Below are 26,720 nucleotides of genomic sequence, written 5' to 3'. Positions count from 1 at the left end.
TCTATTTCATATCATTCACCAAAAAGATGCAGTAAATCTCGTATTCCACTTAGGGAAACAAATGCTAGAAGAAAAAGAGATAACCAGGATCTCACCTTGCCATTGAGCATCCTGGTCTTGCCAAACACCTAAGGGAAATGGAGAATAAAGTATAAAGTAAGTGCTCCCTTCTTGCTCAAACATCTTCTTTTAGCAAATTCTAAAGTGACTTGGTAATATGTTGTTCTCATTCTAGGGCAATTACTATTAGTAAGTGATTGGAAAACAAAGTGGCTCTTTTCTATTTGCCATACTACAGCCATTTGTCATGTATCATCTCAGTGAATATGTAGCATAAAATTATGCTTGATATAAATATTCTTTTATGTTACTGATTTTTCACTGTTCAATAGGAATATTATTTTGTCAACTATTTCATGCACTTGTAATATGGCAGAATGGATTCTTCTTCATCACAAACCCAGTCCCTCATTTATAAGTAAACAGAATAAGGATTTTCAAAAGAAAAAAATATTTTTTAAGTTTTGGATGATTTTAGATTTCAGAGTAGTTGCCAAGATAATAGAGAGTGCCTGTTTACCTTTCCCTTACCTTCCTTTTATGTTTGCATCTTACGTAACCATGGTACAACTATCAAAATGAAGAAGTTAGCAGTAGTAGAATATTCTTAACTACACTACAGATTTTGTTTGAATTTCCTGCTTTTCCACCAATGCTCATTTACTGTTTCAGGATTCCATGCAAGACGCACACTGCATTTATTTCTAACTTCTTAGTCTCCTCCAATTTGTGAGAGTATCACAGTCTTTCCTTGTCTTTCATGACCTGTATATCTAAGAAGAGTCCTGGGCAGCTGTTTTATAGAATGTCCTTCAATTCGTGTTTGTCTGATTTTTTTATAACTAAACTGCAGTTACAGATTTTGGAAAGACTACCACAGAGGTGAAGAGCCCTTCTCCTTGGATCACATCAGGGGGTGCCTGATATCACTGTGTCTTGGCACTTACTGACGATGTTAACTTGATTACTTATTTAAGATGGTATCACCCAGGTTTCTCCACTGTAAAGTTTCTAGTTTTTGTTGTCTATATGTAAACTGAGTTTTTAAAAGTGACTAAACACTAGGTCAAAGATAGAACATGTCTACCTCTAGGATATTAGCAAGGATTAACCTTTGCAGTGAAAAAGCGTGACTTGCTTTCAGATCCTCCATCTGAAGACAACAGGTAGGGAAGTTATGGGAGCCCTGCCCTCATCCCTTTTACTGGCCAGTGGCCATTGACTTGCTGTGAGTATTGGCTACTAGCAACTCACAGCTACCCCATTCTCCAGGTAACTACCGTTAGCAGTGGCTCTCTGGCATGAAGGTATAAAAGTCTGGCCTCCTTGCCTCAAGTGAGACTAACTCTATGGAGCAATAGGTGTTTCAGACTTTTCTGTGTGGGGTTAGACTAAGCTAGTCTGCAGTGAGACCACATTTTGCTTAGCCTTATTCCTTATCTACCCTGCTTACTAAATCCCCTCTCTGGGAGAGCTCTCAATAAATATTTTTTAAAAACAGTCCCATTTAAGGATTGGCTTCTGAAGAATCTGACCTAACACAATACATGACTTGGAGTTATTTCCCTCTCCACCTTCACATGCAGGATCCAAGACCACTTTTTTCTCCCTACTCAACAGTGGAGCCCAGCAGTAGAACCACTCATCAGAATCAAATGCAAGAAGAGACAAGTGGTGGCAGTGGATAAGTTGAGAGGATAGAAGGATGAGCCTGAAAAGGATTCAGAGGGGAAGCTGCCTGCCATCTGCCTTCGGTGTTCTCAGTATCAGGAACTAAAACCTTAAACCTTGGATGGAAACTCAAGAAAAAGATGTGCATGCCCCAAAGCCCACCACATTATGAAATCAATATTGGCTGGATTGTGTTTCTTGAACTCTAAGGAAAGAATTAAGAAAATAGTGTGTGGACTCCTGTACAGAAAACTGACTGGCTGACAGATCTTTTGGTGGCAAAATTCTGGAGGATGCAACCATATAAGAAAGAGACTAAGGAAGAAGAACTAACTAAATCGAATAGCAACAACCTAACAGCTAACAACAAATTTAGAAGAGGCTAATGCCACCAAACCTTACTAGAAGAGAGTTTCCGAAGGAGTGGGATGAACAGCAGTTAGTGTCAAATGCAAGCTCATTTTGATACTCATTGAGCTCATTGAAACTTTGAAAGCTAGTTTCAATAGAAAGGTGGCATTGGAGACCAAACTCCTGTTGACTGGAGAGTAATTAGAAAGTGGATTCTACAAATCAAGGATTATTTTTCAAGAACTGAGTGAGCTGATATATAACTGACTTGAGTATTAGGTAGGATTCATTTTTCTCTTTAAATAAAGGAAGATATGACTAGGAGGAAAGGGAAGATGCCAAGATAAGAGGTAAAATTAGATGTTAGAATTATCTAGTTGTATCTAGATAATTATATAGAATTATTCCGGATAATTATTTAGAATTAATCTGGATAATTATTTAGAATTATTCTGGATAATTCTTTAGAATTATCTAAAATCTAAGGTAACTAGAGTCAGGGAGAGTTAAACTTATAAAATACTAAGCATAATGCTTAAACCCTGGTTTCTCATGATGATTTCCTTGAAAGAAAGAACTTGTAATAATTTGAGCTAGTTTTCATCATATTGTGATTATGCTTCTGAATGTATTGTAGTTTTATTGTCACTCGTGATGCTAGGGTGTCACCTTGTGGTAAATGTAAGTGTAGCTTTTATGCAACCCACTTTATATATCATCTTATTTCTAGATATCAATTACAACCATTTTCATGGTCCTTTTATTTTATTCTTAATGTGGCTTCCTACTTTTTTTTTTTTTTTTTTTTTTTTTTTTTTTTTTTTTTTTTTTGAGACGGAGTCTCACGCCTGGTTAACACGGTGAAACTCCTACTTTATTTTTAAGTAATATATAAGATTGAAAATATATAAGACCAAATATAGGATGTAAATTACAAAAAAAAATTAGATAAACTAACGAGAATGAAAAAAAATAGGTTCTTAAAACTAAATACATGATTTTACAATTTAGCCGAAAACTTTGTAATGACACCTGAGGTTGATTTGTAAATATTTCAACTTTTAAATTATGTTTTATATTATTTCTATGTGAAAAAAGTGGTACTTTTTAAAATAATGAAATCCATAAGGATGGAGAGGTTCAAATGATACATTTACAATAGTTATTATTAATCTTATTCCAAGCACTACTTTTTTAATGTTCATTGCAATAGCACGACATATAATAGATGCAAACATAACTATGAAAAAATAATTCAATCAATTATACTCCATTCTTGCTTATTTCATCTGACTCCTTTAATTCTCTTTTTATTTGATTCTAATAACTTAGTCATTATTATTTTTGCCATTTATGATTAGCTTAGTGTAAAAGAGAGACATATAAATTATTTACATGATGAAAAATTTCAGAACTTCAGTGGAATAGGAAGCTTCGTGTTGATGCCATTTCAACAGGATTTATTTCAGTCTACATACCTTCCAAGAATGTCGCCATCTCTAAATGAGAACTAATCCTTGTTATCTACTTTGGTGCCTCCATATTCTGGAAGAAGAGTGTTATCTCCAAGGTTCACACGAACTGATTGACTCTCTCCACCCTTTCTTTAGAGCCTGATCCAACAGGTACTACTGTGGCTGCCAATACTTTTCCTTGAGATTTTTCCGGAAGCATAATGGTTCCTTTGGTTACAGTTTCGATGGCACACCTTTCAACCAATACTTGGTCAAAGAGTGGAAGTAACTTTCTAAATGCTTGCCCTGCCTTGAGCCCCTCTATTGCCGACTTTTACTCTGCTTTCATATAGTACTGCCAGGAGAGACCCTGTTCGTCATTATCCTAATCCTGCGGGTCTATGGAATGTGTATCACTTGTTTGTATAACATAATCTATCAGTAAAAACGTTGAATTTAGTACTTCTTTTAGGTACTACCTTATTAAGTATATTTGAGCCTTACTCTCCCATGAAGATGGTCTGCTACCTAAAGGCAATAAGTCACATCACATGTTTCTTTTGTACCCTCTGCATAATAGGTTTTCAGTAAATACATTCTTAATTTAAAATGAATAAGTTGAAGAAGGCTTATCTCTACAAATCTGTAGAAAAAAATAACTTCTTTAATCAATTTAATTAGCATTCTAAAATTGTATTTTAATTGACCAAAGTGACAAGTGTATAACAAGAAATTGTCCTTTAATTATTTCAATTAGCTATTAGAAATGCTATTCAAAATAAGCTAAATCTCTCCCTGAAATTTCAATACCACATGATTAAACTAATAAGGCAAGACTCTTGAGAAAGGATAAGAGAAATCTTAGAAATGTTAGTGTGTAGTTGTTGTTAATCTGTACTACTGATTAGAAGAACTGACATCGTACGTAACTGATAGAGAAATCGATAGACTTAAAAGACAAATATGAAATTGAATCATGATTTAACAAGTCATGCTGAGTAGATTGTCTAGTCAGTTGTTATGTTGGAATTAGGGTTGAAATCTTAATTCTCTTACATCTTATTCTCTATGGTCTTGGGAAAAAGAAAGGAAAAACATGACTGAAGTGAAAAAGACAGTCTAGTTGCTAACATGTCTCAAAACTTTATACCTGTCATCGTATCAGACTTACCGTTTTCTTGGTTTTGAACTTCTTCCTGGGTTGTGCTCAAAGCCAGCAAGGTAGATAAAAGAAAGAAAGAAAACATCTTTAAATCAGACTTATACTTCCCCTCTGCTGGGGAAATTTGGGGATCCTCACTTATATGGCTTATAGAGAACAATAACAGCATTGCTGCTACCCAGGAATGGCCTCTGGAGTTTGAGGCGGCTTTTACCGGAACATTTCCTTCATATGATTTACCACCTATTTCATGGTGTTCTATGTTACTAACAATTGTCAAATGATATATGGATTCTGCTGTCTTCCTTAACTATGACAAGAATGACAAACAACAAAAGGTTAAGATAACACAAATATAATTGCCTGATGACCCAAAAACTCTTTTGGGAAAGAATCTAGGAGAACTTTCTGATTTCTCAGTAGAAAAGGAGTCACAAAGGAGCATCAGAGAAAGCATCTATAATGTAGAGACCCACATTAATGTATAATATCTAATATAAGATTTAATTTAGTTCATAGATATTAAATTTAAAAATAAAGATGGATGACACCTTATGCATGCCCTTAGCAAAAAATGTTGGAAGTGAGATGTTAGAAGTTGCATAGAGGATCCAGAGAACATGTGGTGAACAATGACATTTTTTCACAGCACCTTGAAAGGAAAATTAAGACAAACTTGCCCCCACAGAAGGAAATTAGGAAGTAAAAAATAAAAAAAAAAATGTTGCTTCTCACATAAACACAAAAGGTCAAATCTAATGATTTCCATGAACTCAGGACTTGACTCCTCCATTTATTACCTTTTTGACCTGGAGCATTATTAAAACTGAGAGAACTGAATTAATCACTTTCTAAAGACTTATGCTTGTCTCAAACGCTGTATATCCGGAAAAAAAAAAAAAGGTTTCTCATGGTAGAAATTGATACTTTATCAAATTGTCTATGAAAAACTACAAAAATATAAAAGACTATTTTATAAGCAGGGGAAAGGCTTGATTGAGAGAATACACCCAAAGAAGAAAACTTCCCTTAAGTAATAGAACACAGGGGTTAAGTTTTATGTTGTGAAGTCAGATACAGTGTCAAAATCTGTCTTCATCACTTACTGCCTGTGTAATTAGAGCAAACTGATTAACCTCTCTAAGCTGCATTCATTCTCTTTGTCTATAAAAGAGAAGCAGTAATTAACTCATATCATTTTGTGATAATTAAATAACATTACACATATAAAGTTCTTATCTTGGTATATTCATAAGTATTCAATAAATATTAGTGATAATGATGAACGATATGGGTGTTCCTTAGAATGCATGCATTTCTTCTTTGGGATATTTACAGCAGGATGAAAGAAAAGATTGCCTCCCACATACTGACAGCATGTATTAGTATATGGAGGGTGAGAGTGAGTTGGTAAGAGAGCCAAGTAGAAGGTTAACACCAGAGACAGGATCCAAGGCACTGGCAGCCACGTCTTTGGCATGCGGGAGGAAGACATTGGCAGAAAAGAATCAGAGCTATTACAGAGAGCAGGCAAGATTGCGGCCAATTATCTTTTTATTTCTGTCTTTTATACAAGATAAGGGCAGAAATTAGAGAACAAATAGGATAGTCAGTATCAAAGAGAAAGTTGCGAGCTGTATAGTATTCAGAATGAGATGTGGAGAGACGGTGGTGGGGCACAGGAGCACACTGCAGAAATTATAGTAGCTGCAGGGAGAAGTGACCAGATGATGACTGTAGTATTTTTTAAAGTAACACGAAAGTAGTCTTATCAGGGAACAGAACAACAGTTATTATAAATATAGACGAATTTCACATTATTATCCCTCTACTGTCTTCTCTTAAGCCCTTGGTGAGTTTCTACAAGTATATTATAGCCTTATCCAAATGTCTACTTTGTATTTTCAACTTTTTTATTTGCCCTGACTCACACAATTTAGACAGGAAGACTATTAGAATTTCAGTTTAGGAAATTTTAAAAGCTGTCTACTTCAAAGCAGTATGAAGGGAGTAAGAAGAACAGTCGTAGAAGCTGGGGAAAATCATTAGCTCAGCTTGGCACTCTGTTTATCCAAAGCCAAATTAAAGTGCATTGAATTTCAAGAGAAGAGCTTTAATTCCCTTTGGATTTGTGTGAGGCTTGGAATCTTTCATTTCTAATGTGAATCCTCAAAATTCCATCTCCTGAAATGGTATTCCCTCAAGGGATCCATCTAGTGATGCAAATTTGAGAAAGAGCAGTATGTTCTATTCACGGGTAAACGTGGGCTTCTAAACTGACATCTACCATTTGTGTCATCTTTACAGAACAGTATTGTTTGCAGGTGAAAACAATATTGATGTAGGTGAAAAATGTATCTACGGCATCATTAAAACCAGTTATCTCCCAATAGATATAGCTCTTTTATTTTCTCCTTTAAAACCTAAATTTTTATTAATCTAACTTTATAAAACTAAACTTTATCTTAAAATAATGAAGCAAAAAATATCAGGGAAACTTTTTTTCCCAAATCCTTAACTTGAAAATGAGGAGAGTGAAGTGAAGCCCAGAGTGTTTTAATGACTTTCTCAAGTACTTGTTACTCGTTATGGGAGAAGAATCCAAAGTAAAACTTGGGTTTTAATTCTTGAGGTTGCTTTCTTTTCATGTGCCATATATATTCACAACAATTTGAAATAGATGTTATATCAATGACTTTGAAAGACTTCCTTGAATAAAAGCTTATTACCTTTGCTTTGTACCTTCCATTTTAAAGTAGTAAACCTCCATCACAGCCCTTTGGGAATTGGTGGGTATACAGAAATAATCAGTGAAATGTTACCTATCCCTCAACATTAAATTGAGTCCTACAGGGATGCTAAAACACAAAAACAGGGAGATAAAGGAAAAACATTGTTATCTTTATTATTTTATTGTTATGGATTATTTATGATTGATAGCTTTATTCTCAATGACGTAGAATGTGCCTCCTCATTACAGAAGGTTTCCAGCACAGGATTTAGAGAAAGCTCCTCAGTCAGATTTCCATCGGTTGTTGAGATTGGCAGGAGAGTTAGATATTCCAGGAAAGGGAAAGGTTAAAGCACAAAAGTCAATAACACTAAGTGGAACAGCAAGAGAAACACTAACAAATACTAACAGCTGTCTGATATTCCTGATCGGGAGAGGAATTTTCTTAAAAAACATGATATTATTCAAACTTTCTTTACATGATGTTAATCTATGTTAGGCATCAGTCCTTATATACAAGGGTGAAATATTTAAGCTTGTTTTGCTTTTTCTTCTTAACACTTATACCACACAGAGCTTCTGAGAGTTTTCTTAGGGTCAACCACAATATCAGTCAAATAAGAAATAGAAAGTAAAGGGACCATGATTATTTTTGTTGGTTAACAAAATGTATTGCTTGAAAAGATTAGAATTTTGAGAGAAAATAGTTTCTTTATTGAGGCCAGTGCCCATTTAAATGAGGTATGCTGAGCTTCCTGATATGTCTTCCTATTTTATTAAACAAATAATCTATAGATCTAAAGTCTTATTTCTCATAAGTTATAGTTTCCCTTTATGAAAACACTTAGAATCAAAGGTATGCAGGAACAATGCAATAGCATCTAGCGGTCTGTTCTCCTGCCTTAAAATGGTTATATGTCTACCTGCTAACTCAGACATATTTATAATATCTATACAACATATAAATACATAGATTATTCACTCTCTTTTACTCTGGAATAAACAAACTTCATTATGGAACATTGCTCAGATTCCTTTATCTATTGTTAATTCTTCATGATGCCATAGTAAGGTTTAATTTCAAAAAGTTATATGCAATGTTTACATACTACATTTTGGATAAAGCACAATTTATATTTAATGGCCTCACTTCATTTTCAATAGGTCAGGATTGGTTTAATGGAGAATGAAAAACAAGATCCTACAAAGTGGAATAATTGTTCTAGTAGGAGCTATTTGCAAAACTTATTGAGAGGTGGCCTCCAAAATTGTCCTAGGAAATCATAAAAATAGCAATTGACACCAACAGAGCAGATCATAAAGAAGATATCTGCATCACAAGTCTTTAAGAAGGGCTGTACCAGAAATTAGAAAGAACCCTTACAAAGCAATAAGAAATGTGAGACAACCATTCAATAATAGGCAAATAATTTGAGCAGACACTTCACAGAGCAGTAAATTGACATAGCCAATAAACACAAGAAAAGATATTCAACTTTGTTAGTCATTTTGTAAACAAAATGAAAACAATTAAGTTAAATATGCTTTAGAAAAAAAAAAAGTAAAGTCACATCTGCAAAAAATCTTAGAACACCAGAGGCCAAGTCCACTGCTTCAGAATAGGATTTGGACTACAGAGCTATATCTGCTTCCCTTGAAGTAGGCAATATACTCATGGCCTGCAAAATTTAGAAGCCATAAAAAAGCACTTTTTGGGGAAGAAGAGAGCTTACAGAAAGGGATATATTGTTCCTCACCTGGATCTGGGGGCACAGACTTTGCTCCAAAAACATCAAGAGTTCAATTTAAGAATAAGCTAACAGAGATGTTCTTTATCTAGATCTCATAAGCAGTTACACAAGTTTATTTATATGTAAAATTTTACCAAGCTATATAATTAAGATATGCGTTATAGTGTACATAGGTTATGCCTCCATTAAAATGAAGAAGTGAGCCAGTTAAACTCTTCTAGTGGACAGGACCCATAGGCATAAAGACTTTTGCTATATTTTTTCAGTGAAATCTCATACCAGGCTAGATCCCATGGCCCAGGATCCAGGCTGGCCCACATGGACTCAGACTCCAGGTCTGCCTAGCTCCAGACTGGTTCCCATGGCCCCAGAGTCCCAGCCAGCCCCTGGAATCCCACACTACAGATTTACTTGAACAAACCCAGGGTCCAGAACTGCTACAGTACATTCCAATACCAGACTGGCCCCATGGACCCAAGCTCCAGGACCACTGCTATAGATCCAGGCTCCAGGACAGACTTTGTGGATCCAGGACCAAAGACCCAAGCCTACTATTATATCATGGACCCAGGTCCCAGTCCCACTGCAGCTTCCAGATGGCTGCTATGGATCCAGGATTCAGGCTGGTCTTTGTGGATCCCACCTCCAGGCCTGCTTCTGCGGACCCAGACAAAAGGTCCACCGCAGTAGACCATGGTGCCTGGACAGCTTCTGTTTTTCCAGGTGTCAGACCTGCTCAACATTAATCCAAACACCAAAGCCGTCTCTCTAGAGATTCTGTTACATGGCCCACACAGAATCTCTAGATAAACTGACTGGTGCACGGTTTTCCCTGCTGTAGCCAGTCTATAAAGGCTGGAAAAGGTACCTGCTCATCAAATGCACAAACTCTAGGGAACTAGAGATCTATGAGTTACCTGTAAAAGAATTCAAAATAATCATCTTGGTCAGGTACAGTGGCTCATGCCTATATCAGCACTTTGGAAGGCCGAGGTTGTAGAGTCACTTGAAGCCAGGAGTTTGAGACCAGCCTGAGCAACACAGCAAGACCCCTTCTCTACAACTTTTTTCTTTAATTAGCTGGCCATAGTGGCACTCACCTGTAATTCCAGTTGCTCAGGAGGCTAAGGTGAGATGATCACTTGAGCCCAGGAGCCTGAGGCCACAGTAAGCTATGATCATGCCACTTTACTCAGCTTGGATGACAGAGCAAGATCCTGTCTCAAAAAATAACAGTAATCATTGTCATTAACACCATCTTAAAGAGGCTCAGTGAGAACAAGAGGACACAAATATACAACTAAGCAAATATTAGGAAAATAATACATGAATAAAATGAAAAGTTCCAAAAAAAATGGAAACTATTAAAAGTAAAATCAAATAGAAATTTTGAAGCTGAAGGACATAAAGACTGAACTTAAAAATATCAGAGAGACTTCAACTACAGACTTCATCAACCAGATGAAAGAATCTGTGAGCATAAAGACATGTCATCAGAAATTATCCAGTTATAGAAACAAAAAAAATTAAAAGGAGTGAAGAAAATCTGCAGAATTTATAGTACATCATCAAGAGAGTCAATGTATGCATTATAGGAGTAAAAGAATGAGAAAAGAAAGAGAAGAAGCAGAAAGTTTACTTAAAGAAATAATGGCAAAAATCTTCCCAAATCTGGAGAGAGAAATTAATGTATAGATTCATAAAGCCAAAAGTAACAAAATAGACTAAATACAAAGAAATCTTCACAAGACACATTATAATTAAATTATCAAAAGTCAAAGACAAAAAGAAAATTTTGAAAGCAGAAAGAGAAAAGTAACACATCACATATGGGGGAACCCCAAAAACACTTTCAACAAATTTATCAGCAGAAACCCTGAATCCAGAAGAGAGTGGAATAATTTATTCAAAGAGCTAAAATTTTTAAAAAGTGGCAACCAAGACCACTATACCTACTAAGACTGCCCTTCAGATATAAAGGAGAGGGAAATATTTTCCCAAACAAAAGCTATGGTAGTTCATCACCACTACACCTGCCTTACAAGAAATGCCAGAGAAAATTTTTAAAGTTGAAAGGAAAGAATTCTAACTATAAACGTAGAAACATACAAAGCTATATAACTCACTGTATAAGTCTACTTTTACAAGTATGTTACAGTGCAAATAAAAATTTATTAAATTATGCAGCACCAATCCATATAATTTAAATCATTTTATTGCACAAATTGATTTTTAATTATATTCATTTCTTTTCTGTTCATTCTACTAAAATTGTATATCACTTAGTCCTTATGACAGATAAAAGTTAAAGCAGTCATTATGCATTTGGCAAAACCCATAGAATTGTACAATGCATAGTGAATCCTAATATAAAATAGGAACTTTAGATAACAATAGTGTGTCTATATTGATTCATCAATTGTAACAAATGTGCCACACCAACACAAGATGTTAATATAAAGGTAACTGTAGGGATGGGAGACGAATATATAGGAACTCTGTACTTTATGTTCAATTTTTCTGTAAATCTAAAACTGCTCTAAGAAACAGAGTCTATTAACTTTAAATAAATAAATAAAAATAAAATAAAACTCACTTTAGGGAAAAATATAGTGAAATTTATATACTCTAATATGATGGTAGTGCATAAATAGCCTTCAAATCTAGTATAATAAAATACAAAACTATAGGTACAATAATTTGTTAATAGATATAACAATGGATAAATTGTTAATATATATCTATTATATAGATATAATAGGTATATATTATATAATAGATATATAGATTCACAATAATAGATTTGTTACTAGATACATTTAAAGTGTAAATTGTGGCATCAATAACATAAAAACTGGGAGGGGGAGGAGAAGTCAAAGTATAGAATTTTTTAATGTTGTCAAAGTTAAGTTGTTATCAGCTTAAAATAGATTATTATACTATAACGTGTTTTATGTAAGCCTCATAGTAACCACAAAGAAAAAAAAATCTATAATCAGTACATAAAAGACAAAGAGAAAGGATTGAAAGTATATCACTACAAAAATACCATCAAATCACAAAAGAAGACATCAAGAGATGAAGAATGGAACAAAGGAACCACACACTAATCAGAAAACAATTAACAAAATGGCAGCAGTAATTATTTACCTATCAATAATTACTTAGAGTGTAAATGGATTAAATTCTACAATCAAAAAGCTTAGAGTGGCTGAATGAATTAAAAAACAAAATTCAACTACGCACTGCCTACAAGATACTCACTTTACCCTTAAGAACACATACAGGTTGAAAGTGAAGGCATGGAAAAAGATATTTCATGCAAATGATAACTAAAAAAGAGCAGACATGGCTATACTTATGTAAACAAAATAGGCTTTAAGTGAAAAATTGTGGGTAGAGACACAGAAGGTCATTATATAATCATTAAAGAGTCCATTCATCAAGAAGATTGAATGATTGTAAAATGATATGCACCCAAGATCAGGGCACCTAACTGTGAAGCAAATATCAGCAGAACTGAAGAGAGAAATAACAATACAATAATAGGAGACAGCAATACAATAGAAGGAGACTTTAATACCTTACTTTCAACAATGGAAAAAGCTTACAGGCAAAAAATCAATAGAGATAGGGAAACTAGCATATCTAAATAACACTATAGACCGAATCAACCTAATAGACATATCTAGAACATTCCATCTAACAGCAGTAGAATATGTATTATTTTCAAGTACACATGAAACATTTTACATGGTAGATCACATGTTAGGTCAGAAAACAAGTCTTAACCAATTTAAGAAGATTGAAATCATATCAAGTATCTTATCTGACCACAATAGCATGAAACTAGAAATTAATAACAGTCAAAACATTGGAAAACTCACATAATGTGGAAATTAAACAACACACTCTTGCACAGCAAATGGGTCAAAAAGTATATTAAAAGGGAAGTCTTAACCAAGGAGGTGAATAGTCAGTACACTAAAAGCTGTAAAGCATTGACAAAAGGAATTGAGCAAGACACAAATAAATGGAAAAATACCCTGTTTTCATGTATTGGAAGAACTAGTATTGTTAAAATGCCCATAATACCCAGGGTGATCTACAGATTTAATGCAATTCCTACCAAAATCCAATGGCATTTTTCACAGAAACAGAAAATCCTAAAATTTCTATGAAAAAAAAAAAAAAAAGACCAAAACACTCTCGAGTAAAAATAACAAAGCTGGAGGCATCACACCATGTAATTTCATAAGATACTACAAAATGATGGTAATTAAAATGGCATGGCACTGGCATAAAAGCGACATATAAACCACTGGAACAAAATAGAAAGTCCAGTAAACCCATGCATGTATAATCAATTGATCTTCAAAGAGGTGCCAAGAACACACAATAGGGAAAGAACAATCTCTTCAATAAACGATGTTGGAAAATTGAATATCCACATGCAGAAGAATGAATTTGGACCACATCATATATAAAATATTACACCATCTGCAAAAATGAAATCAATTAAAGCCTTAAGTGTAAGACCTGAAACTGTAAAATGGCTAAGTGAAAACATAGAGAAAAGTTTGGCATTGATCTGGCCAATGATTTTTTAGATGTGACCCCAAAAGCTCAGGTAACAAAAGCAACAATAGACTTGCATCAAACTAAAAAGCTCTGTAGAGTGAAAGCAACAATCAACAGAGTGAAGATACAACCTACACAATGAGAGAAAATATTTGAAACCATATCTGTATTGATGAATTAATATGCAAAATATGTAAGAAAATCAATAGCAAGAAAACAAATAACCCAATTTAAAAATGGGCAAAGGACCTGAATAGGCATTTCTCAGAGAAGATATACAAGTGAGCAGTAAGTATTTGAGAAATGCTCAGCATCACTAATCTTCAGGAAAATGCAAATTGAAACCACAATGAGATATGACCTCACACCTGTTTAAATGGATTTTATCAAAAATACAAGAAAAGTATTGGCAAGGATGTGGAGAAAAGGGAGCTATTGCACACTTTTGGTGCAAATGTCAGTTAGTACAGTCATTATGGTAAACAGTATGAAAGTTTCTCAAAAAGTTAAAAATACAATTACTATATGATCCAGATATCCCACTTCTGGACATATATTTAAAGGAAAAAATCAATATCTTGATGTTTTGCTGCATTATTCACAATAGCCATTTATGAGATCAAGCTAAGTGTCCATCAACTGATGAGCGCATAAAGAAAATGTGTGTGTGTGTGTGTGTGTGTGTGTGTGTGTGTATTAGAAGGCAATATTATTCAACCTTTAAAAAAAAAGACATTCTGTAGTTTGTGACAACACGGATGAACCTGGGACATTTTACTAAGCAAAATAAGCCAGACATAGAAAGATAAATACTGCATGATTTCACTTATAGTAGAATCTAAAGAAAGTAGAATGGTGGTTGCCAGGGGCTGGGATTGGGGTTGGAGAATGGGGAGACAAATGTTGATCAACAGGTATAAAGTTTCAGCTAGACAGGAGGAATAAGTTCTAGAGATCCATTTTTACAGAAAGGTAACTATAGTTAATAATAATGTATTGTATACTTGAAAATCAGTAAGGGAATAGATCTTAAATAGTCTCACTATATATATATATACACACACACACACACACACACAAAAGGATCACTATGTGAGGTGAAGAATATGTTAATTGGCTCATAGTTAATTAACTCTTGGTAATTGTTTTACAATGTATACATATATCAAAACATCACATTGTATATTATAAGTATATACAAGTTGTATTTGTCATTTATATGATGGTAGAGAATTTTACTACTGGAGGTAATAAAGACAGACACTATAATGTAGAGCTAAAAGTTTTGGGATTCTGATGGAAATAAAGACATACAGGAAGGAGACTGGAAGATTTTGGATGATGGCTAAGTTTTCCTGGACCTATATTTGTACAAATAGGACTGCCCTGCTAAAAAAACAAACAAACAAACAAACAAACAAAAAACACTGTGGAACTCATGTTCCATTTAGTAGTATGATACTAGGAATATCAGCTTCAAAAGGAATTAGAAATTCAGATTTCTCATAAACTAAGGGGAATAATTCCTTAAGTAAACTGTATGCAATGTTTACACAATTTTAAAGAAAACAGAGAGTTTCACATTTTCTTCTCTGAGAGTGTAGATAAGGCATAAACTCACCATAACTTCTTAAAGGTGATATTTTTTTCCTGTGGAGTTGAAGTTTACAGTTTATGGACTATGGACATCTGTTAGAAATTGACTGATAGTTTAAGTAGAAAACAATATTTTCTTTCTTTTATTTCTTCTACTTCTGTAACTGATCAAAGGAACATCACTTTTGCTCATTAAATGGTATTGCTCAAGGCAAATTTTCAAAACTTAACTGTGGAGATATTTTTGTATTATTTTTTATGTGTAATCATCTTTCTTATCAGTTGGGAAAGGAATATGTGTGAGACTGTTGAGGGAAAGCAACGGAATATTTTTTGACTTTCGAGATGCAAGCACCTATAATTGCTTAAGTGAAAATGACTCGATTTTAGCTACAATGAAAGGAAAGTGGAATCTAACAAGGTATCTGAATGGCCTGAATAAAATGAGCAGATGACGACATTGGAGAGCAGAGTAATGTGGAATTTACTTTTTAAAATTTTTAATTGATAATGCATGAGATATTTTATTTGAAAAATTAATAAGAGATAATTTTTTCTCTGATGGTGTTTTTATTGTAAAATTTGGGTTCGTTTTGTAACTGTAGGATAATGTATTTGCTATGAGGTACTTATGAAAAGAGAGGCGTGCTTATTCTTCATACACTTTTGTGCTTCATTCCATGTTTCCAATCTCTGCCCACCTCCCTTTCTGTTCCCTCCCAGGATATAAGGATTTTCTCATCTGAATGTTCGGAACCAAGGATATTAGGATATTAACTTGATTATATTTTAGGGATAGGTATGCTGTTTCAGAATCCTTGTGCAGTGCACACTATTGGTCATTTACCCCCTGGAATATATTCTAGCTGGGCTTTCTCGCTTAAGACAGAGAGATTATTCTCTTCTCTCTTCGTCATTTGGCTAGGTCAATAAATAGTCAATGGTCCCCTCTTGTGCTCAGCCTTCTCAAGGGAGAAATAGAGTCAAAGGGCTCACTTAGGTACTTGTAATCTGGTTTGCACCAAATAGTCCTGCATTACCCAGTGCTTATCCAGATAATTTCAAATGTTACAATGGAAGCTATCCATTCACACATTAAAATTGTTGAAATGTAGCATATACGACGCTAATGATCACCTTTACTAAGTACAATCAGGCTGAAAAAGTCAGTATACAAGGGAAAACCTAAGGAAATAATAAAGAATTGACTCGGCTGGGCGCGGTGGCTCAAGCCTGTAATCCCAGCACTTTGAGAGGCCGAGACGGGCGGATCACGAGGTCAGGAAATCGAGACCATCCTGGCTAACATGGTGAAACCCTGTCTCTACTAAAAAATACAAAAAACTAGCCGGGTGAGGTGGCGGGCGCCTGTGGTCCCAGCTACTCGGGAGCCTGAGGCAGGAGAATGGCATGAACCCGGAAGGCGGAGCTTGCAGTGAGCTGAGATCCGGCCACTGCACTCCAGCCTGGGCGACAGAGCGAGACTCCGTCTCAAAAAAAATAAAATAAAATAAAATAAAGAATTGATTCAAAAGATTTTTTTTGAGATACAGTCAGAAAGAAAAAAAGAAGAAAAGGAATGAATGGTTCATATGAACAGACATGTAAGCAGTGATGGATTTGCTAATATTCTTGAGGAAGCAATTGGAGAATTAATTAATTGCATAAAAGACATTAACTAACGAAAGGTTACAGGAACTGATATATAGTTGTAAAAACAAAACAGGTACCAAGTACTTGAACTTGGGCAATTATGGGATCATCAAGGGTAATTCCGTCAATCCACAATTTTTCCCCTGGTGTCCTAACTTTGGTTCTTAAATTTATGTTAGATGCAACTCAACAGAAGTGTGCTTTTCTTTTTTCCACTATTATTTTCATATAAGCTCCTACAACAGGAATTGTGTGGCAAAAATCTGAGTAGCAGGATCCTGAATGACTGTTTTAATGCCACTGAAATCTCACTCTGTCATCTAAGAATACTTCTTTAGCAATTATTCACTTCTCAATCCATTGTAATCTGGCTTCTCCTCATGCCCTGAATATTCTGCCTAGAAACAGAGATGACCTGAGATGCAGGGGATAGTTCATGACGTTGCTTGAACAGCATACCTAGTGGCAAGTGCGCCTACAAGTGTAGACGCTTGTTAAGGGGTAAACAGTGAAGATACCTCAGGTGAGCAAACATCATTGGAACAAGCCTGAGGAGCATGTCATGACAGCTGTCCCTTTCTTTGACTGCAGCTTGGCTACCTTTAGTTTGCCCTCAGTTCCATCCTCAGAAGCAGGGTTCTACTCCTCTCCCATTTCTCTCTCCACAAAGACAGGGTTCATGGAACACAGTGGGTATTTTCTATTGACTTACTTGAGGTGCATTCAGGTTAAAGATCTTTATCTATTTTGCTCACTAATACACCCCAAATACCTAGAATAGTGCTTAGGACGTAGTAGGCAATCAGAATATATTGGATAATCTTATATAATGTTAAGTGTTAGACACCCCACACTTTGGGAGGCCGAGGCGGGCAGATCATGAGGTCAGGAGATCCAGACTATCCTGGCTAACACGGTGAAACCCCGCCTCTACTAAAAATACAAAAAAGTTAGTCAGGCATGGTGGCAGGTGCCTGTAATCCCAGCTACTCAGGAGGCTGATGCAGGAGAATGGCGTGAACCCAGGAGTCGGAGCTTGCATTGAACCGAGATCGTGCCACTGCACTCCAGCCTGGGTGACAGAGCAAGACTCTGTATCAAATAATAATAATAATAATAACATTAATAAAGAAACCCCTGAAGCTGTTTTTATTAACTCAACTTTGAGTTAAATATAGATTAATGACACAAGTAATGGAAGAATTCTTGTGTATATTAATCTCCGATAAATACATAGAAAGTTTTTATTTTTGCCTTCCTAACATACTAATTAAAATCCATGAACCTACTAATGCATGTTTACTGTTTTAGCCATCTCCCCACTTCCAGAATCTTCTAACAACAATAACAATAGAACATCTGTCATTTTCTTCGCAATGGAATACATGTCTCCAAAGTCCTGAATTATCCTGCCTGTTAGATTCTTTGTTTTTCTCAACTGTAGAGTAAAAATGGAAATAAAAAAGTGCTAAGTTTCCAATTCTTCTAATAAGAGCTGTAAATATTCTGCTACCACATTTTTTTTAACAATTTAAAAAGCAACTACCATATTTTCCAGGTATATCTTCCAGGAGATAAAATTGCAGTCATCATGATTGAACTTGATACTTTTAAGCAGTACATTGCCAAATGATTTATTGCTTTAATGCCTTTAATACAATTATAATGACTTTGTTTCAGTGTAATCATTTTTTTAACATTTGACTCCTCTTCTGATGTAAGCTCCATGAGAGACAGGAGTATCTGTCATTTTCAACACTATTTTCCTGATACATTTTGTTGTCTAGAACCTCCGTAGCACCAGGTTAAGCTACCACTGCAAATGGATTGACAATACTTTTATATATGTGTGCATGTGTGTGTTTGTGTATATTTGCACTGTTAGAATTCTTTTCTTTTTTTCTGGGCTTATCCCTAAATTCAAAAGGACTGTGAAAATTTACATTTTACGTAAAATGTCTTACATACTGTTGCAGAAAGTCAGGGACCCCAAACGGAGGGACCGGCTGAAGCCACGGCAGAAGAACATAAATTGTGAAGATTTCATGGATGTTTATTAGTTCCCCAAATTAATACTTTTATAATTTCTTACGCCTGTCTTTACTGCAATCTCTGAACATAAATTGTGAAGATTTCATGGACACTTATCATTTCCCCAATCAATACCCTTGTGATTTCCTATGCCTGTCTTTATTTTAATCTCTTAATGCCGTCATCTTCATAAGCTGAGGAGGATGTCACCTCTGGACGCTATGATGATTGCATTAACTGCACAAATTGTTTGTAGAGCATGTGTGTTTGAAAAATATGAAATCTGGGCATCTTGAAAAAAGAACAGGATAACAGCAATCTTCAGGGAACAAGGGAGATAAGACTTGGAGTCTGACTGCCAGTGAGCTGGATGGAACAGAGCCATATTTCTCCCCTTTCAAAGGCAAATAGGAGAAATATCGCTGAATTCTTTTTCTCAGCAAGGAACATCCCTGAGAATGAGAATGCACCCTGAAGGTAGGTCTATAGATGGCCCCCTAGAGGCGGCCACCTTTTACGGTCGAAGCCGAAGGGATGAAATAAGCCCCGGTCTCCTGTAGCACTCCCAGGCTTATTAGGAGGAGGAAATTCCCGCCTAATAAATTTTGGTCAGACAGGTTGTCTGCTCTCAACCCCTGTCTCCTGATAAGATGTTATCAATGACAATGCATGCCCAAAACTTCATTAGCAATTTTAATTTCACCCCATCCTGTGGTCCTGTGATCTCACCCTGCCTCCACTTGCTTTGTGATATTTTATTGCCTTGTGAAGTATGTGATCTCTGTGACCCACACCCTGTTCATGCACTCCCTCCACTTTTGAAAATCATTAATAAAAACTAGCTGGTTTTACAGCTCGGGGAGCATCACAGAACCTGCCGACATGTGATGTCTCCTCCAAATTCTAAACCCAGCTTTAAAATTTCTCTCTTTTGTACTCTCCCTTTATTTCTCAAACCAGCCGAGATGCTTAGGGAAATAGAAAAGAACTCACAGTTAAATATCGGGGGTGGGGTTTTACCCCTATACATACAATAATATAATACAGTAAAAGCTGCTGGACAAAATTATAGCAATAATAATAACAACTACTACAATTATTGAGTGCATGTTATATGATTTTTTTAAATAATTTTATTTTTTGAGACAGTCTTGCTCTATCACCCAGGATGTAGTGCAGGGGTGCAATCTTGGCACTACAACCTCCACCTCCCAGATTAAAGTGATTCTCCTGCCTCAGCCTTTCAAGTAGCTGGGATTACTAGGCTACTAGTCTAGTAATCCGTCTGGGTTCAAATTTTATTCTAACTTGTGTTACCACTGCAATTATTTAATCTCCCCATCTCTTAGTTTCTCATCTACAAAATGTTGTTAATTATAGTACTGCCCTCAAAATGTAGTAAATATTACACTGAAAAAGCTTAGAACTGTTTCAATCATGGTATGGTTTGGCTGTGTCTCCACCTAAATCTCATCTTGAATTCCCACATGTTGAGGGAGGGACCCAGTGGAAGGTAACTGCATCATGGGGGCAGGTCTTTCCCATGCTGTTCTCATGATAGTTAATAAGTCTCATGAGATCTGATGATTTTAAAAAGAGGAGTTTCCCTAAACAAACTCTTTTTGCCTGCCACCATCCATGTAAGACATGACTTGCTCCTCCTTGCCTTCTGCATGATTGTGAGACCTCCCCAGGCACGTGGAACTGTAAGTCTACTAAACCCTTTTTCCTGTATTAATTACCCAGTCTCGGGTATGTCTTTATCAGCAGCATGAAAACGAACAAATACAGTAAATTTGTACCAGGAGTGGGGTGCTGCTGAAAAAATACCCAAATATGTGGAAGTGGCTTTGGAAGTGGGTAACAGCCAGCAGTTGGAACAGTTTGGAGGGCTCAGAAAAAGACAGGAAGATGCGGGAAAGTTTGGAACTCACTAGAGACTTGTTAAATGGCTTTGACCAAAATGCTGATAATGATATGGACAATGAAATCCAGGCTAAGATGGTCTCAGATGGAGATGAGAAACTTGTCAGGAACTGGAGCAAAAAAAAAACTGAACTCTCGTAATGTTTTAGCAAAGAGATTGGCAGCATTTTGCTCCTGCCCTACAGATTTGTGGAACTTTGAACTTGAGAGGGATGATTTAGGGTATGTGGCAGAAGAAATTTCTAAGCAGCAAAGCATTCCAGAGGTGACTTGGGTGCTGTTAATGGCATTCAGTTTAAAAAGGAAACAGAGCATAAACGTTTGGAAAATGTGCAGCTTGACAATGTGATAAAAAAGAAAAACCCATTTGTTGAGAAGAAATTCAAGCCAGCTACATAAATTTGCAAAGCAATGAAGAGCTGAATGTTAATCACCAAGACAACAGGGAAAATGTCTCCAGGGCATATCAGAGACCTTTGCAGCAGCCCTTCTGATCACAGGCCAGGAGGTTCAGGAAGAAAAACTGGTTTCCTGGGCCGGGCCCAGGGTCCCTCTGCTGTGTGAAATCTAGGGACTTGGTGCCCTGCATCCCAGCTACTCTAGCCATGACTAAAAGGGGCCAAGGTACAGCTCAGGTTGTTGTTTCAGAGGGTGGAACCCCAAGCCTTGGCAGCTTCCACGTGGTATTGAGCCTGCAGGTGCACAGAAATCCAGAATTAAGGTTTGAGAACCTCCACCTAGATTTCAGAGGATGTATGGAAACTCCTGGATGTCCAGGCAAAAGTTAGCTGTAGGGTCTGGGCCCTCTTGGAGAACTTCTGCTAGGGCAGTGTGGAAGGGAAATGTGGGGTCAGAGCCCCCACAAAGGATCCCTACTGGGACACCACCTAGTGGAGCTGTGAGAATAGGGCCACCATCCTCCAGACCCCAGAATGGTAGATCTACTGATAGTTTGCTCCATGTGCCTGGAAAAGTCGCAGACAACACCAGCCCATAAAACAGCCAGGACTGGGGCTATACCCTGCAAAGTCACAGGGACAGAGCTGCTCAAGGTGATGGGAGCCCACCTCTTGCATCAACATGACCTGGATGTGAGACATGGAGTCAAAGGAGATCATTTTGGAGCTGTAAGATTTGACTGCCCCTCTGGATTTCAGACTTGCATGGGGCCTGTACCCCCTTTGTTTGGCCAATTTCTCCCATTTGGAATGGCTATATTTACCCAATGGCTGTACCTCCATTGTATCTAGGAAGTAACTAACTAGCTTTTGATTTTACAGGCTCATAGGTGGAAGGGACTTGCCTTGTCTCAGATGTGACTTTGAACTGTGGACTTTTGAGTCAATGCTGAAATTAGTTAAGACTTCAGGGGACTTTTAGGAAAACGTGATTGGTTTTGAAATGTGAGAGCATGAGATTTGGGAGGGGCTGGGGCGGAATGATATGGTTTGGCTGTGTCCCCACCCAAATCTTATCTTGAATTCCCACATGCTGTGAGAACCTGGTGGAAGGTAATTGAATCATGGGGCATGTCTTTCACATGCTGTTCTCATGATAGTGAATAAGTCTCATGAGATCTGAGGGTTTTAAAAGGGGAGTTTCCCTGCACAAGCTCTTTTTGCCTGCCACCGTCCATGTAAGGTGTGACACAGTACTCCATACCTTCTGCCATGATTGTGAGCCATGTGGAACTGCAAGTGCATGAAACTCTTTTTCCTGTATTACCCAGTTTTGGGTATGTCTTTATCAGTAGCGAGAAAACGGACTAATACAAATCATATATGTGGCCAGGCATGCTGGCTCACACCTATAACTAGCACTTTGGGAGGCCTAGGTGGGTGGATAACTTGATTCCAGGAGTTCAAGTCAACCACCACACCGGGCTAGTTTTTGTATTTTTAGTAGAGATGGAGTTTAACTATGTTAGCCAGGCTGGTCTCAAACTCCTGACCTCAAGTGATCTGCCCGCCTAGGCCTCCCAAAGTGCTGGATTACAGCTATGAGCCTTTGTGCCTGACCACCATATTATATCATTGAAACGGTTCTAAGCTCTTTCAATTTAATCTTTACTATAATATTTTAAGGGAAGTACTAATTAATAACACTTTGTAGATGAGAAACTATGAGAGGGGGAAATTAAATAATTTGCAGTGGTAACACAAGTTAGTTGGTAATTGGAATGAAATTTGAACCCAGACTATCTGGCTGCACATCTTGTGCTTTTAACAGCCATGCTACCCTGAGCATTGAGACATTCTGTTACATTCTAATAGTGTGAATCTCAATTACTCTTTGGATCTGTTGTTCTCTACTTGAAATTACACCAATTGTCCCAGGCTTGTGGGGAGAATTTTGTGATATGATTTATGAACGTTTTGGAGAAATGCAAAGTGATTTCAGTTAATATATAATAGCCTATGATCATTATTCATTTTTTTCACGTCACTGTTTCTCTGACCTATGCATTGATCAGAGGTTGATGAATACAAATATTATTTTATTACTTCTTCTATTATTGGTTGTTGTGCTAGCAGTTTAGCCAATAAAAGATAGCTAAGAATAAGGAAAACAATTAATAAGTAGGTATTAGTAACAATTACATCAATGAAGCAGGATGGACAAATGCAACAAATTTCACCTCACAACTAATCTTTGAGAATGAATTTTAAAATAAAGAACAAAGTCTTAACCCTGTTGGAACAAAAGAAGGAAATGTCACTAGAAAACCAAATATATGTATATGTATCTAAAAGATAGAAATCTGACAGGATCAAATTGAGGAAGAAAATCTGGGCGCAAAAATAGAAATTAGAAATCAGATAAGATGGCTGATACGAGTGAGATGAATTCTGCAGACTCTGCTAACTTGCAATTAATGAAAATAAAGAGGAGTCTGGAGCCAAGGACAATCATCCTTCGGATGACTGCTTAGAGATGGAATGTGAAACAGTCAGGCAGGTTGGCCCCGTTTCCACATCCCCACGCAAACATAAGCATTTACACACAGAGAGAGAGAGAGAGACAGAGAGACAGTCATGCAGTGAACAGTGTAGCATTTGCTTCTAGACCGGAGACATTAGTATGAATAACTGGGTCACAGAAGTAGCACAGTGTTCCAGGTGTTTGGCAACACCCAAAAGGAATAGAAAATTCTTCATTCCTGCACTGGAAGGTCTTGCAGTAATAGATTCCAGCCATCTCCACTAGAACATTGTAGGCAGGGGAAGAGGAATTAAACTTGATTCTTTTGAGCAGCGCATTGCCAAATGATCTATTGCTTTAATGTCCTTAGTACAATGATTATGACTTTGTTGTAGTATAATCTTTTTTTTCAACATTTGACTCCTCTTCTGATATAAGCTCCATGAGAGATGGAAGTATCTGTCTTTCAACACTATTTTCCCAACACATTTTGTATTGTCTGGAAACTCTGAACCGTCAGGTTGAGCTACCACTGCAAATGGTTTGACAATACTTTTTTATATATATATGCATGTGTGTGTTTGCATATATATGTACAGAACAAATCTCATCCATAGCCATCTTATCTGATTTCTATCTTTGGGCCCAGATTTTCTTCCTCAATTCAATCCTGTCAGATTTCTATCCTTCAGATTCTAACCGTCTCCACTTGAACACTGTAAGCAGAGGAAGAGGAATTCTCAAATGAAAATATAAAACTGCAATCAAGAGTGACAACCCACACAGTGCAGAACAATCTCATTAAAGAGAGACACCAAATAGACAAATAATAATAAAAAATGAATTAATAATTATGTAAAAAGCACAGGTACTGAAAAGAAAATGAGAAAGGAGTCAATGACTAGTGATAATATAGTTGCCTTCATTGAAAATTCAAGAGAAACCAAATGACAGACTATTTAAATCAATAAACAAGTTCATCAGGTAAAAGATTACTGAGGAATTTAAAATGATTTCTGCCACATAGTAAGTACTATGTAAGTATTAGCTAGTTATACAACAGTGACAAATAAAAAAATGGAAGTTAAAAAAACCCTGTTTACAAAACTGCAGCGTAAGATCTTCAAAGGAAAAAACATAAACATTACTGAAGAACATAATGACATAAATAAGTGGAATCATAAGTTATTTTCAAGAATGAGAAGGAATAGTATTGTGAAGATATTAATTCTCCTGGAATTCTCCAAATTTAGTGAAATTGCAATCTAAAATCCTAACAGAATTGTTCCATGAAATTTACAAACTCATCCTAAAATTGGTCTAAAACTTTCAATGGGTGATCACTGTGTACTTCAAGGACAAGTATCTCAACTCAAAGAATTTAGGATTCTAGCTGTAACATGAAAAAATATGGCTAAATGCATGACTGATCTGGTAAAAATAAAAGGAAATGTTCATAGATTTAACAAAAATAAAGACAAAGCAAAAATCCAGGGAAGTAAGTAAAGCCTAAAATTTGGTCCTGTCCTGAGGGTATATGTAAATCAAGGATAATCTGAGCTTTCATTGGTGTAGCCAGTGTGGACAAAGGACAGCCACAAAGCCCACACTCAAGTTGGACTAATGAAAAAACAGTCAAATTGGAGACTAATTCATAGAAACTCCTCCAGCACACATGCACCTGGGATACAATAAAACTACACCCTGATTGTGATGGAGAGCTACAAGCAAACAAACAAGCCAACAAAAAGGGAACAACAAATGTATTAAAGGTTTCAACCTTGGAAATGAGAGGAGAGAGGGAAAATAATTGCCATTAAGAATTCATAACCATAAGCCAGGCTTCAAACATGTTTGCAACATTTAGTCCCCAAAACTTCAACCTGAAATTTTGTTTTAAAGTGATACCTTCAGTTTGCATGTAAGAAGCAAAGGAAAACCTTTCCTGTAGAGGAAAGCAACTTGCACACAGATCCCAAGGAATACTTATAGATAAAATCCTCACAGCAGAAGGTTATAAGGGAATTAAACACACACACGTACTTAGCATGCACACACATGCACGAGGAAACAGATTGCCACAAGTAAACACCTGTAGAAACAAAACACAATAATCTGCCACTATCTAAAATAGGCCATGGATTTTTTTTTCTGATTGTTTGGAAAGATGGAAATATGATAGAAAGGGGAAAAGAAAGCAGGGATGCCCACAATAGATCCAGAAATAAGCATTAATCATGTATGTGTTGGGAATTCGAGTGCTCTTAGTAATACGATTAAGACATTAAAATAATTCATATATGCCAGTGATATGAGCCTCAGAAAGAAGAGCAAGAGTTACTATGGCCTAAAAGGCTCAGAAGTGAGCAGGACTTAAATTGGGCTTAGAGGAAATAAGATTTGCACAGTTTCTGTGAAATGAAGGGATATTTCAGGAAGTATGAGAAATACACAAAGGTGGAAATTCTCAAAGAGTCCCTGCAAATAGGGACAGGCCTTTAGACAATCACCCAATAATTCCACAAAAAAGAATGGCAGAAAATACTTCTAAAGGAAGATGATTGACAACCTCCAGAAAATAAACTAGAAAGGGGCAGGATCACATGTAAACACAGTGCCATAAGTCCAATTGGTCAATTGATTACTACTTATAAAGTAAGTAAATAATGAGAAATAATCAGCTAATTGTAAAACAAGCATCTATTATCCAGTTGGGCAAGAGGAAACTATGTTTGATTGGAAGTCAGGAGACCTTAAATTATCTTCCTAAATTTACCACTGACCAGCTTTGAAATTAAAACTATTTGGGAATCAGTTTTTATATTGAAAAT

General features: G+C 36.3%; 1 protein-coding gene, 1 long non-coding RNA gene and 1 pseudogene across 2 annotated transcripts in view; 1 reads left to right on the top strand and 2 right to left on the bottom strand.

Moving 5' to 3' along the window:
• The window catches only part of MAGOHB (mago homolog B, exon junction complex subunit), a 1,022,454-nt gene that overhangs the window by 855,349 nt on the left and 140,385 nt on the right, over positions 1–26,720 (top strand). The window lies entirely within an intron of this gene.
• Positions 3,358–3,870, bottom strand: LOC126930499 (10 kDa heat shock protein, mitochondrial-like; annotated as a pseudogene).
• Positions 4,731–26,720, bottom strand: part of LOC126930797 (uncharacterized) — a 46,908-nt gene continuing 24,918 nt past the window's right edge. The window contains exons 2-3 of the long non-coding RNA XR_007717680.1: positions 10,281–10,397; positions 4,731–4,742 (exon numbers count right to left, since the gene is read on the bottom strand). This is a non-coding gene — a long non-coding RNA (uncharacterized LOC126930797). The remainder of the gene's footprint in view (positions 4,743–10,280; positions 10,398–26,720) is intronic.

This window comes from Macaca thibetana, chromosome 11 (genome assembly GCF_024542745.1).
Source record: "Macaca thibetana thibetana isolate TM-01 chromosome 11, ASM2454274v1, whole genome shotgun sequence".
Lineage (NCBI taxonomy): Eukaryota > Metazoa > Chordata > Mammalia > Primates > Cercopithecidae > Macaca > Macaca thibetana.
Note: the sequence above shows the minus strand (reverse complement) of the source record. Positions and strands in the feature narration are given on the sequence as shown.